Below are 14,632 nucleotides of genomic sequence, written 5' to 3'. Positions count from 1 at the left end.
CCAAAGTAAACATCATGTAACTGGCATTCAGAGTAAACAAACAAACAAAAAAAATCATTGCCAACATTCCCAGAGGTCTCCCTAAGGTCCCCTTCTGAGGGATAGTCACTACCCCAAAGTAATAGTATCCTGACTCCTATGGGTGTACATTAGTGTTGCCCATTTCTTGTTATAGTATCTTATGCCCTGGTGTCTTAGGGGAATACCCTTCTTATATCATAGAATTAATATTTATGGAGCTCTCATGTGCCAGGTGTTAACTAGCCCCTCAATGCATATTATATGCTAGAGAGAATAGAATACTAGGCAGTTCACATATCTACCTGCCTCTTCTCACCCTCTTGAAGGTGGATACTATAGCTACTTCACACATGAAAACTGAGGCAGAGAAGTGTTGCAGACACGTTTTAAAGATCAACTGAGTTAACACATCCCAGGGACACTGAACATATGCATATGTATAACTTTTACAGTTCAAGAAACTTAAGCGCAAAGGTTACTTACCCAAGGTCACACCCTTCTCCCCAAGTCAAGCGCCAAACCCTGGGGCCCCAATGCCTGCCGGCCCTTGTGACAGTCATGGTGGTGCTACCTCTAACAGAGGAATCTGAAACTTTATGGTTATTTCCCATAGAGCTGTGCTATTTTTACGTACATATTCCATGGAGGAAAGTTCCTGATCATGAAATGACTGAAAACCTGTAATGAAAAAATGCAACTCAACCAAGTGTTTCTCTGGCTACTCAGGACTAAATTTAGGAATTAGGTATAAAACTGAAGAAACCTGTTCACTGGCTTCATCCTGCTCTGGACTGAGAATTTACATGTAAGGAAAATGATACCCTAACGATGCTAGTTTAGATTTAAAAAATAGTATCTTGATTCATGAAATGCTGAGAGAGTTTTTATTTCCTATGCCTTAAGCACTGAAAACATAACTGCTCCCTTCTGGTTAGCTTTGGCTAAGGCTCCCCTGTCTTGACCCTTGCCAATTTTCAGAACTCTTGAATTGTTTGGGAACCTAGAAAATACTGGTTTGGAGATTAAGAATAGTGACTATCATGGGTACACATATTTGTCCCCCTCCTCCCTTTCCCTTAAAATCCAAACTTTTAAGCCAGTTGAGAGAACACCTGGGGTAGAATGCTTTCTGAGCAGGAAAACTAAAGAAGGAAGCTCCAACTTTTTCTTTCAATTCCTTGGTGATGCTCGGCTGGAGATCTTTTCACTTAAGAGCTACTGCACTTGCCGCTACATCAGAGGGGAGTTAAGAGGTAGGCTGTGCAGCCAGCTTGGTGCCTGGAGTGAACGGCTAAGTGCAGTTGGAAAAACGTTTTTCGTTTAGTGTCTTCTGTATACCAGCTCACAAAGTGGGGGTCGCCACCGGCAACTTGAAGTTGAGAGCTCAGAGTAAGCACCAGCTGTCATCTGCCTGTAGCTGGCTGAGTGGAGGGCAGTGGTGAGGGTGAGAGCCCGGAGGCATTGGGCCCTGGAGTTCCTTGAGATTTGTTCTTCAACGTTCACTTGAACCAAGAAAATGCTCTGGTCGTCTTCTTGTGGTGTCCTGTGTTTGTTGGAAGCTTTTCATCACGTTTCTATATGCTGAACATGTTCAAGAAACAACCTCTTCTTGCCTTCCAGGCAAGGGTGTGCCAGGCTACAGACAGGCAATGGATATTTCTCTTCCTATGATTTCTTGGGTTTGTCCAGTGAGAAACCACAGGTGACCACTAATTCTGTATCTTCAGGGTATAAGTTTACCCGATAAAATGCAGGATTGTTTCTATGGGACATGCTCATACCAAAACATTCTCTGTTGTTTATCTTAAACTCAAATGTCAGCCTTCTTTCCTCCAAAGTCTGACAACTCTAGTAGAGAGCCTTCCCCATGTTACTACTCGCCACCTGACCCTTAGGCTTCTGTGAGGCACTGGGAGTGACAGGATGGCTGCCTGGGCCTCCCACACCCCTACAATTCCTGCCACGAGGGTAAGTTACATTTTTTAGGCTGAAATAGATATGACAATGGTACCCACCCCGTTGGTGGGAATGGCTCCCTTAGCTTGCTTCTTTAACTTCTAGAAATGTACTCTTTTCATTCTAGAAATGTACTCTTTTCATTCTAGAAATGTGCTCTTTTTTTTTTCTATGAGTTTATCTAGATCTTGGCAAGAAAAGCTTCACTAAAGAAATCATGTTGGTAGAGTCGCTTAGACTCCCACCTTCATGCCATGGATGTGCGGTGTAAGTTGCTAGCACAAGCCTGTGGAAAACCTGAAATACAAGGTTGGCTGGAGGCAAAAGACATGTGGGTGTCTTTAGGCTTGGGCATTCTTCCAACTGCACCCTCTGCTGAGGACATGGAGCTGTGCTTCTCTAGTGGAGTGTCTGACCTGCCCCCAAGCTGAGCCACTTGGTAAAGTTGATGTACTTGGCTAGCTCTATAGTTGGCCCACTGGGACCTTCAGGCTCTACAGTGATGGATTTGAGGTTCATGGTGGGGTATCTATCCTGATTCCTCTGGAGACCTCCTTTTTTTTTGAGCCCCTCATGATCAGGCAGAGAAGTTCAACTGATACGAAGAAAACGTAGATCGTTCCCATTTTGCATCTGTCTTTGAACTTTATAAAAACCTCATAGTATTTAACTCTTTTCCAGTAGTTGATGCTTTATCTATGGTACAAATAGCAGTACTCGTTCATGTCTGCTACTAGGGTCTCTATTTTCAGCATGTGGTTTTGGAGTCTTGCTCTTGGTTCTGTTTTTTTTTTAATTTCAGAAATTTTAGAAAGTCAATAGAAGAAAATAACACAAATAATTGTTGCTGTGTTATACCTTCCAGCTTAGTCCTAGGCCTACCCATGTACATGCCTTATCTTAGATTAGCTCTGATTATTGGTAGTTGGTTTGCCTACTGACCAAGCGAATCACAAGGTTCCAGTTACTACTTTTCCAATTTACATCGGTCTTGGCAGCGTTGGTGGAATTGGTAATGTTGCCCTTGGTATTATTTTTTATCACTATTGCTGACTAGATGGGTGGCCTGGGAGCTAACTGGCTATGGGTTTCCCTTGTACTGAGCGATGCTGGGATTTGGTTCTTCAAGAGTGTCTGGCTGAGGCTGGTTTTTTTTTTGGGGGGGGGGCAGTACAGTAAGCCTCGAGATGAGCATGCAGTTTGAGCCTGTTATCTAAAGGAGAGACTGTTTCATGACATGACTGCTGCTGGACCCTTGAGCTAGTCCTGGACCAGAACAGAGATTGCTTTCCATAAATCCCCTCAGAGTCTGTCTGAGTGATAACCTCCCCTGTGCCCCAAGGCATGCTGGTTCCTAAAACAGACTATTGCCTTGCCCCTGGCAAGCATATAAGGTATTTTCTCCTTATCTGGGTGGGTCACACCACAGTACTCCTATCCATCTTGCCTATATATAATTCTTTAGCCCCTGCCATGTGGTGTGGAGTATATCCATGTCGTTGTCTTGCTGCCACCTAAGACATGCCTGTTAGGTAAGCTCCCTTAATAAACTCTTGATGTAATGCTGGAGTTGTCAGACTCTCCAGTCTCTTGGCCCAGGAAGTTTTATGTAACAGTTGGTGAGCCAGACAGGAGACTGAAGAAATGGGCCTTGGTTAGTTCTAAATAAGTAAGAAGAGATCAACTAAAAGGGGCAAAAAGTTGTAGAAGTCTTGTGGAAAAGGAATCTCTTTGGAAAGAAAGTTTAGTATGAGATCAGATACACTCTGATAGAGCAGCCTGTTACAGTAAGAACTTTCCTTCTCGTCAAGGGGTAGCTCGACATGCCCCACCATCTAGCGTCTACCATGGCTCAGACTCCGATGTTGACTAAATGGCATGCCTATTTACAATAGAGGAGTACCCTGTCAAATAGTCCTCTGTCTTGAGAGATTGTCTACATTAGAATGTGCAAACCTGTAGAAAAGAGTTTACGGTATTTGAGCCAAACAGAGGGTAGGCTTGGAAGAAAGATCTCAACAGATGGAGAAAATGCTCCCAAGAATGCCAGTTTTACAATTCCTTTTATACATTTGGAATTAAAGAGGGAACAATATAAGGAAGATTACATGAAGGTGGGAGAAAGCAAGGCAGGGAAATCTGTGATTGGATTACAAGGTAGTTAAAATTATGTGCTCCCAAGAGGGTTACACTTCCAAGGGGTCTGAAAAAGGAGGATTACTCTGGCATTTCAAAGGTGTGTTAAACTAGATGGACAAAAACAATGGAAAGGGCTTGCTTAAGGCAAAGATAAACCTTTTACTAGGGAAATTATAGGCCTGAAGTGTGACTACCTATCATGACATAGGTAGTCACACATATAAATTCCATATAAATTCCAGTTAGGAATTTGTAATCAGATTACCCTGCGAGGTTACTTTTGGTCATTGAGCTTTGTCAGATTTATTACGGAAACTTTTTCATTCACAATTCCCCCTTTTAGTCATAAATCAATCTGAAGGATGCATCGATGGACCAACCTTTTGGTCAGATCGTGTGGTCTCACAGCACTAGGAAGGCTCATTTCTAGTAAGTCTCAGTATCGACATCATGTGGAAACGGTGGACCACTGGGGATGAGGCAATACTGTGACCATGGGATGTGAGTTGAAGTCGAATTTTCCCAAAAGGGAAGAGCAGGTAAATGGAAAGCTGTCAGATCTTATAGCCTTTATTGGGAAAAACACTGGACCATTTCTGTCCTGTGAACTATTATCATCTGATTTTTGTGCTTGCGCGCTCTCTCTCTCTCTCTTTCTCTTTGTACTTTTCAGCAAGTATAACATTTACACAAGCCATAAAAAGTATCAAAAGTTATCTTATACATCTTCAGTAATCATTAACAAATTAACAATTAGACTATATAGAAAAACCCAAAGAATAGGTATAACTAATATTATAACTAATATCACTAGCAGACAGGTAAAGACAATCAAACAATTGGTTTCTGAGTTCCACATCAATCTGTTGGTATACAGGCCTTGTCAGTGTCTTGGGATAGCTGTTTACCTCTGATGTCAGTGGCTTCTCAGAGGGTTCTTTCGTTGTAGACAGAGGCAAGTGTCAGAGATTGGGGTAGATATTCATTCATGGTTCGGCACTTTTTCAGATGAAAAATGTGAATCCATGAGTTAACCCCTTTAAGTTTAACCCCCTTAAGCTGCACATGGGTTAGTTAATAAGACCTGATAAGGTCCCTTTCAATGAAGTTGGAGTCTTTTTATTTGGTGTCTCTTCCAACAGACAAACACTCCTGGTTGTAAACCATGGTCTTTGAAGTCTCTGTCTCCCAGGAGCACACTATCAAATGAATCAGTTACTAGTTGACCTATTTCTTTAAGCTGGTTAATAAGTCCTTGATAATAAAGCAGGATGTCTCCTTTTAGTAAGATTGGTTCGTATACCCCTTCATCCAGATACATAGGGTAACCAGTGACTATTTCATAAGAACAAAGGCTATGTTTACCCAAAGGGGTAGATCTCAGGTTAAGGAACGCTATAGGGAGGGCTTTTGGCCAAGGGAGATTAAAAGCTTCTGAAATTTTAGCTAGTTTAACTTTAATTGTACCATTGGTATGTCCCATCAATCTAGAGGACTAGGGGTTATAAGCACAATAAAAATGCTGTAGAATAGGCCAAATGTTACAAATGGTTTCCATTATTTGCCCAGTGAAATGAGTCCCTCAGTCATTATGTAACTCAGAGGGAATTCTCCAATTGGGAAATATATTTTCCAATAAAAATTTACCTACTGTTAAAGCTGTTGTTCTCCTGCAAGTAAATGCATCAACCCAATGAGAAAACATACAAATCATAGCAAACACACATTTGTATCCTTGAGATGGTGGCATTTGGATAAAATCCAATTGCCATACTTCCAATGGACCTAAAGGGAGTTGGAAATATCCCTGGGATCCATGGAATGGTTTTCCAGGGTTATATTTTGGATATATAGAACATCTGCTATACACTTTAGGAGCTACAGTGGGAGAAGGTTTCCAAAAATATTGTTTACTCCATGAAATCATCTTTTTAGGACCTCAATGTGTTATTAATAATTCATGTACATGTTGATGTATAGCCCTTATAAGTAAGATTGGTTTCCCATTGGGTCCTAGTCATATCTGTTTGGGTAAAAGATTTCCCCTTTTTTGTTGTCATAATTTTTTTTCTTCTGTAGCTGTTTTTTTGGAACTGCAAAAGAGAGTCTTTTACTAATTTAGCAGGAAGCAAAGAACATTTCTCGGATCTGGAGAATTGGATTGCTTAGTACTGCTTATTTAGGTGCAGCATCAGCTAAATCATTTCCTTTTGTTCCCATGGTGGTACCTTTAGAATGTCCTGAAATTTTGATAATTGCTAATTGTCTCAGTTGCTGTTTGCCATATCATAATTCTGCACTGTTTTCCATTCTTTATTGACTGCCCCAAGGAAATTAAGAAGACTTGTTGCTTCCATAACATTCCAAAGTTATGAGCTACCCCAAAGGCATAATGACTATCAGTGTAAATATTGGCTATTTGATCTTTGACCGATGGACAAGCTCGAGTTAGAGTAATTAATTCGGCTTATTGGGCAGATCTTATTTCAGGTAAATAAGAACTTTCAATTATATCAACCATGGAAGTTATTGTACATCCAGCTCGGGTAATGTCCCTGTTTGTCTTTGAGATAAGATCCATCTGTAAGCCAAATAAAGTCAGTGTTATCTGTAACACAGTGTTTCCTGTAAATCATTCATAGGCGCAAGAATGTGGTCAGTAAGTAAAGCACCATCGTGGGTGTCTTCATCCTGTAAAGAAGGTAACAAAGTTGCTGGGTTAAAACTGTTACATCAGGGTAAAGTAATATTAGGCACAGAAAGCAGGAATACTTTATAAGAAGCCAGTCGGCGGACTGAGAAATGCTGAGTATGGTGAGAATTCAGTCAAAATTCAACAGAATGAGGAACCCATAATTGTTTCTTCTGTTTGTTTGTGTAACATGGCTGTAGCAGAGACGGTCCTCACAAAGGGAGAAGACCCTTCTGCTAGTGAGTCTAATTTGCTAGCTATAATATCCTATAGGTCTACGGTGATCTCTGTTTCTGAGTTAAAACTCTTAAAGCATTTCCTTTATTTTCATGTGTGAAAAGGAAGAAAGGAATTTGGTAATTAGGATGTCCCAAAGTGGGAGCTTTAGATAATTCTTCCTTTAGAGCTTCTATAGCTTGTTTCCCCTTGGGGCTCTATTGGATTAGATCAGGTCGATCTGATTTTAATAAGGCATATAGAGGTTGAACCATTAATGAAAAATTTGGAACCCGGTTGTGATAGTATCCGATCAGCCCTAGAAATCCCCTAAGCTGTTTCTTAGTTCTGGGAAGAGGAAAGGATAGGATTCTTGAGTCTCTCTGGATTTATTAGGAGGGCATCTTTAGGTATAAGGTGGCCAAAGTATTTTAGATGGGGCAAACAAAATTCAAGCTTGTCTTTTGAAACCTTATGTCCTTTTATCGCTAGATATTGTAATAGGTAAACTGAGTCTAGTAATGTCCTAGAGCATAAAAGTAAATCACCCATAGAAATGGATTCAGGTAGAATCTCTGGGAAATTTAACATCATTTAAATCAGCCTTTAGTATCTGAGAGAAATAGGTGGAACTTTCTGTACATCTCTGGGGCATTACAGTCCAATAAATTGGTGATCTTCCCAGGTAAAGGCGAAGAGATATTGACTGTCTTTTTCTACAGGAATGCTGAAAAAGGCACTACATAAAATTATTACCGAAAAATATTGGCAGTTCACAGGGATGGCGAATAATAGGGTATATGGATTTGGAACCACAGGATGTCTGGGAATAACTATTTTATTTATGACTCTGAGGTCCTGTACAAATCTCCATCCTTTTCCACTGGGTTTCTTTACTGGAAGGATAGGAGAATTCCAGGGGCTCGTACATGGAACTATAAGCCCCTTTTAAAAGTAATCTTGCGTAATGGGCTTAATTCCAGCTAGTGCATCAGGTCTTAAAGGATATTGATGACTACTAGGTCGAGGCAAAATATTGTCAATAGCTATTTTGATAGGAGTGGCTGACTGAATCTTGCCAATATCCCTCCTAGAAAGAGCCCAAGGTTCCATAGGAATGTTCTGCAGCAAGTGTTCAGTCTCAAGATTATTGTCTTCCTGTGGAGTTTCCTTTACAATTATTTTCTCAATTGGTTCAGCATCTGATTTAGTTCTAAATACACTTCACCTTTCTGAGAAAAAGATATGTGAGTATCATGGGTTTTAAGAAACTATTGCCCTACCAAGTGAATCGGGGCAGATTTGACTAGTAAAAATATATGTTGCCTTGTAACCTTCCCTAGCTGGAAGGAAACAGGTTCTGATTTAAAAGCAAACATTGATTGATTAGCTATCCCTACCATTTGTACAGAAGTTTTACTCTGAGGGAGAAGCAAACTGAACTGGGTAGGGCTAAGAACAGACAAAGTAGCCCCTGTATCTGCAAGGACCTCAGCAGTCTCCCCTTTTATGGTAATTCCAATTTCTCCTAAAGTGTTGGTAAGAAGGGGAAATGCCCTTTCATACTCCTTGGAGAGGCCCTATGCTTTCTCCTGTTTCTTTTTCTAAATCTCATTTCAGTTTCTTTCAATCCTTCTTAAGATAACATGACTTTTTTTTTTTTTTTACAGTAAAAGCAGACTCTCTTTTCCCTTAGTGGAAAAGGCCTTCAGGGAGGTCTGATCTGATCACTTAGTTGCTGGAGCTGCAAACCCATGATTCTAGTAACTTTATCTTTTTCTTTCTTTTGAATAGTTTTGCATTATCGATTGGCCAGAATTGCTAGTGTATCTGTAAGTGTGGTTGGCCCGTTTAATTCATGTTGTTCAATCAGGGTTACAAACTCCTCATCTAATTGTTCCAAAAATGTCGAATGGAGCAGTGGGTCCTTTTGCTGATCCTTAACACTGTCTGGAGACAAACGTGACTATCGTTTGAAAGTTTTCTCAAAACGTTCAGAGAAATCAAGTACAGGTTCATTAGGGTTTCATTCACATTGCTGGCTTTTCATCCACCTATTTTCCTAGGGAAAAAAGTCTCAGAGATGGCCTTGTGAAGCCAGTGCACAAGTCCCTGCATTTTTCCTGGTCTGTTTCTTTTTCTTTTAAAATATCCTCTATAGTTTTGCAGCAAACCTTACTTAGCCATTCTGCTTTACTCTCGGAAACCAATAGGTGTATTAGCTGGAACAGATCAGAATAGCCAGGACCATATCTTCCAACAATTCAATCGAATTCCTTTGTGAACCCAACAGGGTCTTGGAGAAGATCAGGAAAATCTTCAGTTAGATTCCTTAGTTCTGCTTTAGTCGAAGGAGAGTAAATTATTTCTGGTTCTTCTTGTCCCGAGACTGGCTTTTCTCTAAAGGGAGTGGCCAGAATTCCTGGTTATTAGCCTGTTCTGGTCTGGCTTTGTCTTCTTAGCTTCCCCTAGGTAAGTAGAGGGTGGTGGTGGAGGAGGTGTAGAGGAGAGAAAAGGGGAAGAGAAAGAGAGGATGAATCCTGACAAGGGCGCTCAGAAAGCAGTGGGGTGGTTGGAGAAGGGGAGAAAATGGGCTGTTGGCCTTGAGCAGCTTCGAAAGCCTTCTTTAGTTCAGAGACAGTCTCTACAACTTTCTTATTAACTTCCCAGAGAGAAGAAATTTTATCTGAGTTCAGAAGACAGTCTTTAAAAGTTTTCTTATTAACTTCCTGAAGAGAAGAAAGTTTATCTGTGCTCCTTCTAGAGACTTCTATTTTCCAATCAATGTAAGATCCTCATTCATTCAGTTCAATTTTAGAATTGGCATTTTTTCCAATTAAGCATGCAAAAAAATAATTTAGAGGTATTTTTAAAAAGCCCCATTTTAGCCATCTTAAGCTGATATCGCTTTTGGTTCAATATTCCTATTTCTGTAGATACTTGCAAGTTCAGGCTCCATATGAATTTGTTACCGAGCAACAGCTCGCTGTCCAATGCACAGAGAAGCCAATACCATGGCACCAGCTTTTGAGAAAAGAAAAAGCTTTATTGTAAAGTCAACCAGTGAGGAAACAGGAGGCCAGGCTTAAATCGGTCTCCCTGATCCAGGGCTCAAGGTGAGATTTAAGGGTTTCAGCGCCAGATCTTCCCCAGGCAGTAAACCCTTTGCTTTTGAAAGGATTCCGACACTCAGGTTTTGGTCACGTCCTGGTCCTTCGCTTCCATGGCAAAGAAAAACTTTGGTTCTAGGTGTAATTTGCAACATGTTCTCTTCTGCGCATGCCTCAGCCGCATGACTTGGCAGTTTTGTTCTGTTCTCTCTGAAGAACAACTCCCTATCTTGTAAGATACTGGATAAGACTAGTTTGAGCTGGTTCTCCATTTACAAATCCCATCCCCCCTTTTTGTTGTTCATGCCTCAATCTTGGAGGCTAAGGGTGATGACAGCTCTAGATGCTTCCTACTGATAAAGAGACAGAGTTAAGTCAGGAAGAGTGCAAGAAAGCATAAGAAAGTAGAATACTAGGACTATACAAGCATTATCACAACCAGGAAAGGGAAACATTGTTTCAACCAAAAAGCACGTTGAGATAGGGAGTTTAGTATAAAATGATTTTACTCTTGGGTGGAGATATCTGAGCCTTCTCTTCCTGGCCAGGAAGGGTCTCAGCTATCTTGTTCCTTTAGAAAAGTAATTTAAGATATCCAAGGTTTATTAGTTAAGCATTTACATGTGCTACTCATGAGTTGTGCATCCAAGGTTTAATTAACTGGAAGTAATTCATAGGCTCCATTTCACTTAGGTTGTAGCTGACCCTCAGGATTTTTATTTTATCTGAGTCTTGAAACTAATTCCCTGGGCTTTGCAGCATAAGGGAAAGTCTGTGGGAAATATTAATCAGCTAGAAGTGTATTTATGTATAGCAGATAAAGTAGCACCTAGAAACTACCTATTTTATAGTATCTACAAGTAATTCTTTTACAATATGATCATTTTTGAGATTATAATAATACTTAGTCTTAAGGAAGGGTCTCCCATGTACCATTTCATAGGGGCTCATCAGAGCTTGCTTCTAGGAGCTAGTCTTACCCTAAGCAGAACAACTGAAAAGACCTTCTCCCAAGTGAACTTGGTTTCTTGACATATTAATTTTTTGTCTTTCCCACAGGCCTGAGTCCCCCATGAAGCCTGTGCTATGACTTCCCCAAAGATGGTGGGGGCATTTTAAAATCCTTGCGGTAGTACCATTCAGCAATATTGTTTCATGTTGGTCTCTAGATCATTCTATTTAATGGCAACTGGTTCCTGGGACTCAGGACTTAGGGGTATGCAGTAAAAGGCACCTTTTAAGTCCAGAGCTGTCAAACAGCAAAAGTCTCCAGATAAAGTTGTAAGCAAAATATAAGGGTTTAACACTACCGGATGTCTACAATGTGCTTAATGGCTCCAAAGAAATCCCCAGCCACATCATTCCCGGTCCTTATCTGTGAGTTGTGGCATCTGGTGGGAGGTTTTGGAGCAAATCCTTTTGTCCTCCTGCCAGAGAAGGTTGGAGCACTCTCGTTTCCAGAGCACTTCTTGTTTACAAAAGGCACATTGTGTGGTCCAGCAGATGGACAGCCTTTGCAGCTGGGTTGTGGGTGTCCCGGGGGTCTTACCCATGATCACTTGTTCTTTTCCTGCAGACATCTTGTTAGGTCTTGGCTGGTCGTGACTGTGGGCTGCCGTCAGCAGAGCACCTTGTTGTCTCATATCATGTCGCTTCTGCCTTTCCTGAATTTGATCTCGGCTGTTAAACACTTTAAAAACAATCTCAACCATTTGAGATGTTGTCATCCCCAATTCCCTACCAGTTTTTCTAGTTTTTTTATTATATCTGGGGCATTCTGATAAAGGCCATATTGACCAGCCTCATTGTTTCGGATTAATATTGACATATTGTTGGTAAGCCTCAAATACCCTTTCAAGGAAGGGGGATGGGCTCTCCTTTGGCCCTTTCTGTACTTCCTGGATCTTATTCAAACCCTTTGATTTTGGAACCCTTTTGTGAAGTCCCACTATTAGACATTCCTTATCATGGTTTAACTTCGCCTGGTCTCTTGGGTCATTGGGGTCCCATCCTGGTTCTGTTCCAGAGACGCCCTGCACCTCCGGGGTCCTGGTTGGATTGTTTCATTGTAAATCATGGAGCCGTCCCGCCTCTTGGTGGGCCTTCTCTAATATCATCCTACATTCCATCAGAGGGTATTCATGAGGACCTGTATGGCAGCCCAGTTAGGATGATGAGTCTCGGTCGTATAGCCTGCTATTCTTCCAGTTACATAGATCAGAGGTAGGGAAAGGGGACTGCACATATACAAACCCTCTAGGTTGACCTTGGTCATCCAGACCTGCAGAGGCTTGTCTCAAAGGATATTGCCCTCCCTGAGGCAGAGTAACCCCTGGGCCGAATTGAGTGCTCTGATGGATATGGTGAGGGGAGACTGAGCCTCTCTGACTATCTGGCAAGGAAGGGTATAGGGCTGGACCAGTGGCCCTAGGGGGATTTTTGGTGGAAGCCTTGGCAACATTCCCTAAATGAGGGGAAGCTGAGGACCTACTGCTGCACTTGTGAGCTCAGCTCTAGGGTCAAGTTAGACTTAGCAGACCCTTGGGCCTTAGGTTGAAGGCTATTGTAGTGCTAGGGCTTGAATTGTTTCCCTCCAAAGTTCATATTTTGGAGTCCTACCTCCTTATGTAATTATTGATATGATTTTATCAATATCTGTCACATTCAAAACTGTTTTCTGTTTGTTGTCCTTGTTCTTTGTTCCTATTTTTGTCTTTTACTCGTCTGCCTTCTGTGGTTTTAACTGAGAATTTTATGATGCTATTTTTCTCTTAGTATATGTTACACTTCTACTTGTTTTAGTGGTTGCCCTAGGGTTTGCAATCTACATTCACAGCTAATCTAAGTCCACTTTCAAATAACACTAGACCACTTCGTGAGTAGTGTGAGTGCCTTATAACAAACAACCCTAACTTCTTCCTCCCATCCCTGTATCATTGCTATCATTCTACTTATGTATAAGCATACATAATCAAATACATTGTTGTTATTCTTTTGAGTAAACTAAACTGTTTTCTGTTAGAGCAATTAAGAATAAGAAAGTTTTACCTTCACTTATTCTGAATTTCTGACTTTAGAAGTTCTTTCAAGAGAAGAAAAACATAACATTCTTGCAAGGCAGATCTACTGGCAACAAATTCAGTTTGTCTGCGAGTCTCTATTTCTTTACCTCTGAAGGATAAAGATAATGTTGCAGGATTCAGAGTTCTAGGTTGGTTTTTTTTTTTTTAACATTTCAAATATTGCATTCTACTCTCTTACATGGTTTCTGAGAAGTGGGATGTAATTCTTATCTTTATTCCTGTATACGTAAGGTGTTTTTCCCCCCTCTGGCTTCTTTCAGGAATTTCTGGTTTTGATTTTCTGTAACTTGAAAATGATAAGAAGAATATATATTTTTTTTGTATTTCTTCTGCTTGGTGTTCTCTGAGCTGTGTGTGGTTCGTTGTCTTGCATCAACTTGGGGACATTTTCAGTCATTATTCTTTCAAATATTTCTCTTCCTCCTGGCATTCCCATTATGTGTATAGTACACCTTGCCCCCAGCCCTCAGGTATTCTGTTCTGTTGTTTTCAGTCTTTGTTCTCTTTGCTTTTTGGTTTTGAGGATTCTACTGATACAACCTCCAACTCAGAGATTCTTTCCCCAGCCATGTCCAGTCTACTAATAAGCACATCAAAGGCATTATTCACTTCTGTTAGTGTTTTTTTTTTATCTCCAGCAATTTTTTGTTGTTGTTGTTCTTTCTTAGGATTTCCACCTCTGATTACATTGACCATCTGTTCTTAAATGGTGTCTACTTTATCCATTAGAGCCCTTAGCATATTAATCAGTTAAATTCCCAGTCTGATAACTCCAACATTCCTACCACGTCTGGTTCTGATGTCTGCTTTGACTCTTCAAAATGTGTTTCTTTGCCTTCTAGTATGCCTTGTGAATGATAGCCATATATGAAGTGAAAGAAACTTCCTTTAGTAATGTGGTGAGGTGGGGAGACAGGGGAAGGGTTCTACGTTCCTGGAATTACATCTCAGTCTCGCAGTGAGCTTATGCCTCCGACTGTGAACTTTGCAAGTGTTTCTGGGTTTTTCTCCCCTCTTAAGTGGGACTGGATGGCTACAGTGGGCCGGGGTTAGGTATATCCCTTCCCCCTGTCAGTTAAGGCTCTGAAATACCACGCAGGTTAAGGCCTAGTTTACTACTTTCCCCGAGGGCAGGCCATGTTAAAAACAGAGTGTTCTGGCGTATTTCACAATGGTTCTTCTTCCCCTCCTCCTGCCAGAGCCAGAGGAGTTTTTCTGATATTTCTGTGGAAACCTGGTCAAACTCCTGGAGATAAATCATACAGTGTTATGCCCCTACCCATGGCTGGGTCCCCTGGAGTGTTTATAACTCTGAGTTTATAACACTGAGTGTCCAGAGCCTTGCCAATTACAATTCAGGTTTTCCTTCCCCAGCACCGGTTCCCACAGCTGTTTTAGCTTTCTAATCTCTGCTT

The sequence above is a fragment of the Hipposideros armiger genome, unplaced genomic scaffold, assembly GCF_001890085.2.
Source record: "Hipposideros armiger isolate ML-2016 unplaced genomic scaffold, ASM189008v1 scaffold_15, whole genome shotgun sequence".
Lineage (NCBI taxonomy): Eukaryota > Metazoa > Chordata > Mammalia > Chiroptera > Hipposideridae > Hipposideros > Hipposideros armiger.
The sequence above is the reverse complement of the archived record's forward strand: the minus strand, read 5'-3'. Positions refer to the sequence as shown.